Source organism: Leuciscus leuciscus, assembly GCF_965113295.1.
Source record: "Leuciscus leuciscus genome assembly, chromosome: 19".
NCBI classification, from domain to species: domain Eukaryota; kingdom Metazoa; phylum Chordata; class Actinopteri; order Cypriniformes; family Leuciscidae; genus Leuciscus; species Leuciscus leuciscus.
In genome coordinates, this window is record NC_138743.1 from 6,659,623 (window position 1) to 6,666,172 (window position 6,550).

Genomic DNA, 6,550 nt, shown 5'->3' on the forward strand with positions numbered 1-6,550 from the left:
TTTACACTATTTGATTTATTCATTCAAAAACAAGGCAAGAATAGGCTACAAAATTATTTTTATTAATAAAATGAGAGCATATGAATAAAGCGGAGCGGTGTGACACTTAAATATAAGTTAAAAAACGTAAACATACGTTATATGTGTTATTTTATATACGTTTAACCCCTTACTAGTCAGCCCTAATTTTGGCAAGTGATGCATACATGACATACCCAAAATAAAAAGGTTGCTGCTCAGAAGTCATTCTGAATTGACACATAACCAACATATATTTAGAAATCCAACCCTTGAGAGTTTACAATTCAAGACTCAAAATTAACCAGACTGTTATTAATATTGAGATATACAAGCTCAAACATAGAAACAAAAACAACAAATATTAAGAATATATTTATTAAATGAATAAAAAATGTATGTGAATTTAGGATTGCAACTTATAACCACAACTAAAACATGGGGATTTTTTAAAGACAATCATCCCGCACATCCTATTCTATAATAAAATCAGCTAATCGAATATTCGAAAATCGTGACTCATCCCTAATTAATATAGTATTATTGTGTAAGTGGATGACATGACAAGCAGCAAAAGGCAGTGCAATTTGTGTGTAAGTGGGGTCAAATGTTCATAGCAAATTTCTAAATAAACCAATGTAGCAGCATCATAGTGTAAACTACCAGTGTATTTGTGCAAGAGTCAATCAGCTGCCCTTAGGTTATTGGAGGGTGGGGGTGGAAGGAAGAGGCTCACTATGATTCCCCTATAGAAAGTTAAGAGGATGGATTTTTGGGAGATGAGCCTTCCTCAACTGTGGGAGGAAGTGCAGAGGTTTTTGGGCTTTCTTGGCCAGGTTCTGTTGGTGGTGTCGATAGATCAAGATGGGTCATCTGTGATGTGGATACTAAGCAACTCCGTGATCTTGACCTGCTCCATCATGGTGCTGTTGATGTGATGATTGTCAACGATCACCTCTGTAGTCATTTGGGTGTGGAGAGATATGATGTTGTCCTGTCCATGTCTGTGTGTTAGATAAACAACTGAATTTAATTCAGATAAATAAACACAGAAAGCGCACATTACTAAATAATTTTAAATCACACTTTTCAACTTGACATTTGTATTAAGATGCTAACCATCTTGAGCTTGACAAGACTACTGCAGTTCTGACCACAAATAATTTTGTTAAATAGCTCAAAAACAGCCATCTTTAACTAAAATATTTTTCCACCATACCTGTTCTGTTATGTAGGTGAAGCCCAACCACTATCAATCGTGACAATCAACCATAATTGGCTTAAATAACTCCATGACTACCACTATAAAGTTGATTTGAAATAATTTCTTTGTTTTGCACTCTTTTTAGCTGATAATTAGTCTAGCTTACTTGTAGCTTGCTGTAACCAACCTGGACATACCCTCCCGTTTACCCCGTGATTCTCCCTTAGACTTATTTCCTGCTGTCTTCCCGTTTAAAGGAGTCATGACCTGCAATTTTCACTTTTCCACGAGAATCAATGTATGTTATGATTACCTAACGATTATACACTGGCCGGGAAGCCGATATTTAAAAGTGAAGCGTTTGTTTACCCCAGGATTCGTAAACCAGCGCGCGTGCACGCGCACTCAAATACGAGATTTTAATTTCAGCCCCGACTTGACGTCATGACGGGGCAAGATATACCATATATGGACACCGCAGACCTGCCGCAGGAAGCCCGCCCCTCTCCCCCTCATATTCAGTTCAGTCGAGAAAGATGCAGAAACGTAGTGCACACGTGAGTTGCTCTGTTGTTGACTGCCAGAATCAACATGTAAATGTGTTTTCTCTACCAAGAACGGACCAAGCTGTCAGGGACCAGTGGATTAAATTCATTTTTAATGACGCGGTTCCTACAACCCTTCCCACTGGCTTAACGTTAGGTGTCTGTGCTGTGCTAAACATTGTACGCCGGAATCCTTCACAAATTTGGGGCAATATCAGGGGAAGTTGGCATCGAAGCTCTGGAAAAAGGGGCCATTTTCAACAATCAGAGACTTGCCTGCAATTGAAACGGTAAGAATGTGTTTTTATTGCTCTACTGTGTGTAACAAACAGCAGCTAACTGCTAATGCGGCTATTGTATGCTAGCGGGAGTATTAGCTTCGAGGTAAACATGGGGAATGGCTGCTAACGTTACTTTGCAAACAACAAATGACTGAGATCATCATGAATTCGGCTATTGTATATTGATTGCCTAACGCTTATATATGAGGCGCCGTCTAGTTTGTGTGTGTGTGCTCGCGTCTCATATGAGTATGTGCATGGAGAGTTCATATACATGTATGTGTGACTACTTAGTATATATGTATGCAAGCGTGTTTCATATATGTGTGCGTGAATGAAGTTTGATTTAAGCCCTAAACGGCGCCTCATACTTATACACTGGCCGGGAAGCCGGTCGCGGCCAGGTCGGGTTCATTCACAACTTGCGCCATGTCATTTTGGAATGATATGTAAAGCGTTACCTGCGGTGTCAACCCCCCTCCTTCCTGCCACCAATCAACGCGCCCCTCATTTGCATTATTATAATGACCGTCCACGACAGCCAAAATATCGCATCAGATCTCGCGATACAATAATGCCTTCAGAAATAAGGGTCTGAGGAGCTCTGTGTTTATTTTTTTTCCACTTTTCTTTTTTATAAGGGCCTGAAAGACTATAATAGAGCGTGGGTATCCAAGGTAATGGTACAAGGTCATGACTCCTTTAAATATTTTTCCCGTAATTATCCCGTATTTGTATACTCTTTGCTTAGTTCATTGTGTATGTACCGAATGCTTATTTTGGATTAGCCTAAGCAACATACCGTTAGACCTCACGTTAGCTTTACTGCTCCACTACCAACATTCTTTCGTGGCTAACGTTACTGTTCTCATCAACGACAACGCATATATTCACGGCGAACTATAGCTTGCAGTCTTAAATACAACTTATATGAAAAGCATTAAGATATAGGGGTGTATAATAATTGTAAAACAAATCTTACCTTGACGTTGTCTTGCCGAGACACACCGGTCTCTCCAGGTTGGGTTGTAGACTCATGGATTTGGCTTCAGACTGACGCGACGCCGGTTCAACGAATAACGTGATTGGCCAAATCAATTCAACAAGGTAACAACACAAGCGTTGATTGGATCTCACTCCGGCCAACGTTTGTGATCAGCAAGCGAAATTAAATCTATTTTTATACTTTAATGTGCAACAATTGGCGTTGGAAACAATCGTTAATCTTTTTGTGAATTATTCATACAGACAAATAAAAAAAATGAGCCACACAGCTGCTGGGTAACTGTCAAATCAAAAACTAAACGAGATAGACGGACTTGGCCCACTGCCTAGGTGACTCTCAGGGGCACTCCAGCTGGTGATCGTTACACCAATAGCATGGGAGGTGTGCTTAAAAGTGGTTATCCAGTTTGTTTAGGTCTTGCCTTTTTTTTTTTTTTTTTTTACAAGCTAATGAAATCCAGCAGATGATGAGATATTTTGGAACAGCACAAGACACGACTATCCTGCGACAAACATTGTGAGTCGAATACAAGCAGCTAGTTCCCTTCCCTTTAATTTATCATGTAAAAAATAAATAAAACAGTTATATATGTAAATGCAAATACATTTGTTTTTATTTGTCAAAACGTACAGACAGGAGAAACAGCAGAATGTCAATCATCTTGCTAACGTGACAAATAAATACATGAAAGACTTCAGCTCTTTACCTGTGACCCCAGCACAGGTACAGAAATCAAACTGTCTATAATCAACTGTTATATTAACTGTATTACCTCATATTCACCACATATACATACAATTATTCCTATGAAAGCACTTAAATAGACTTTTGTATCGTAGACTTTGTATATGGTCGAACATTCAGCTGGTATTCAACACTAACAACATCGTAGCTTGATGGTCCTGTGAAGGAGTGTGGAATCATGGGAGTCGTCATCTTCACCTCCACAGCCGATTGAATCCGTAGGACGGGAGCAGAAATCATGTTAATGAATGAGGAAGCATACTGTATTTCATTGCTTGTTGCTATGGCTTATGTGGGTATTGGCAACATACTCGTTTAGGCCATCTAGGTAAGGGCAACATACTTGTTGCTTAAGGCTTTCCGGTATTGTTGGTAACATGCTGTTGCTCAAGCTTTTCAGGTATTGGCAACATGCTTGTTGCTTTGGCTCACTCAGGTAACTACAAAAGCATCCAGATTGCGCTGTCAGTTGGGTTTGGGGGATATTGGCATATGGTTTTGTTTTGGGGGGTTATTGCTGCTCTCCCTGCTCTTATCCATGCTAGGCTGCATGGATGCGCAGGGAGTTCTCGCCCAGAACGGAACCATACCGCTAATCCAAACTGTATGCTAATTGTCAATCGTATTTGACTGTTGTGGTCCTGATAAAACTTTATTTTAAGGTGTCATTTTTACAGTGTAATTATATATTTAAGTACTGAGTAATATTAAGCAACTACAGTACATGTACTTGCTTAAGGCCGGTGACACACTGGCTGCGTGGCGTGAGCGTGGCGTTTCTGTTGCGTGTCAGCTGCGTGGCGTTTGCGTGGCGTTTTCCATGTCTTTGCACACCAGAAACGTGTCTGACGCAGCGCTGCTGCTGCTAGGTGACATATAAGTCACTGACCAGATTGTGACATGTGACATGTATGGGGTTAGAGAAATTGACTAAAATATAATTTCCACTACAGTGGAAAAAAGTCTATTCCTGGGTCCCAGGAGAATATATTACTATGGAAAATTAAAACGGTATTTGTTGTTTTTCAGTTCGAGTTGTTGACAGAAGAATAGCCATTGCGGCGGCCCTTCTTCTGATAAGAATTCGCCGGAGGAGAAACAGATGATGGTGCGTTCACCCCATGAATCGGAGAAGAAAAACTTTCGGAGCTTATTATCACCTTGTTGCAGAGTTGCGACTTGATTCCGAAAAACATCTGAATTACTTTCGGATGTCAGCGAAACAAATGGAGGAGATTTTGTCTATTGTTGGACCCGACCTGATGAGGCAGACAACCAATTTCCGTGATCCCATCGAGCCCAAGCAGAGGCTTGCCATTACACTCAGGTAGGCTTTTTATTCTCTGTATAATAAAAGAACCAAAGACAGTTGTACAAGAAGAATTTTTTAAATAAACAATTGAACATTATAAACGTTTAAATACCAAAACACTATCTTTACACTAAAACAGATACATTATTCCACATAATGTTAATTTTACAACTGAACTATTTACATTTAATGCCATTACTTAAAAATTGTGGTAGGTGTGGGGTGAAGGGTCAGACAGATTCTCCAAAAATATACTGGGAGGGTCATCTTGGAGAGGAACAGGATGATATTGGGACCGGGCTTGGTGTGTGGGGCTGTATGGGTGAAATGCAGTGGAGGTGGAAGAGTGGCTTCCTCTTATAGGGCCTGGGGTGTTCCTCTGTGCCAGCTGTCTGTCCTCCAGTTCAGTGAAGTATGTCAAGAAGTGAGTTTGGGCCTGGGCCTGTGCCTCACGTGATAGCCTATTTAGCCTAGGCACCAAACTCAAAGCAAAATAGTACATCTCCTCTTGCATAGTAGGGACCATAGACTGTAAAAAATATGGACAAAGCGTCTGTGACGTCACCCATAGACTTCCTGAAGAACTGTTTTGAGGCCGTTTTAGGGGGGTATGGGTGGCGCCATCTTGGAAAATCTTGGGAAATCCTAACCCCGCCCACCTTCTGGCCAATCCATATATGGGTAAAAGGGCGGGCATTGTGTGAGACTGAGCCGGTGTGATGAGTCCGGGCCAGAGCCATAGAGAGAAAGACCGCGAAATTTAAAAATACTACTGTTATTATGTCACGAAATGTAGTTTTAAGAGTTTTTCAGTCGAGAATGTAGTTGTTTTAATCTCAAATATGTTGTTTGTTTATACAGATAGCGCATATTTAAAATTTTGATCTGACGTTTTCGGAGTTGTGACATCCAAGGGATCACCGGGCGCTCAGCGCTATGTATCCAGCCTGGAACAGCCTTACCTCGGCTAGTGCTGCTGACGTTTGCCGCTGGTTGATGTCTCTAGTCTAGTGGAGTGGTTAAACATGGGATATAATTCGTCTTGTGTAGGCTATATCTAACGGATGTCTTTGATCTCATGAATCTATAATTTGTTCCCCTGGCAAATCGTTGTATGGCTTCTTATGCCTTTGAGGCTATATACTTTCATAATGGCTGTCTAAGCTAACTAAAAAACACACTAACAACGAGAAATGTTTAATTTCACAAACTATAGCTTCGGTTAAATTCTAGTATATGAAACGTATAAGTTAAAATACATGCTAACTGTTGCAGTGCCACTGCCCACAAACATTGATGCTAAATAGTGCTCACTAGTTACGTGAAATAGTAGTGGAATGTCACTTACCGGAAAAACTGGAGTGAAGTCCTCCTACAGTGTTGGTTAGTGCAGTTTATAGCAGAGCAACCCATTTTATGTACGATATTTCAATACAAATG

At 40.5% G+C, this 6,550-nt stretch overlaps 1 long non-coding RNA gene across 1 annotated transcript; it reads right to left on the reverse strand.

Moving 5' to 3' along the window:
- Window positions 1-380: 380 nt before the first annotated feature.
- Window positions 381-3,381, reverse strand: LOC309483038. Its single transcript, XR_014200470.1, has 2 exons — window positions 3,031-3,381; window positions 381-1,022 (listed from the first exon to the last, which is right to left on the reverse strand). It is a non-coding gene; the product is annotated as an uncharacterized lncRNA (long non-coding RNA).
- Between the last annotated feature and the right edge of the window lie 3,169 nt (window positions 3,382-6,550).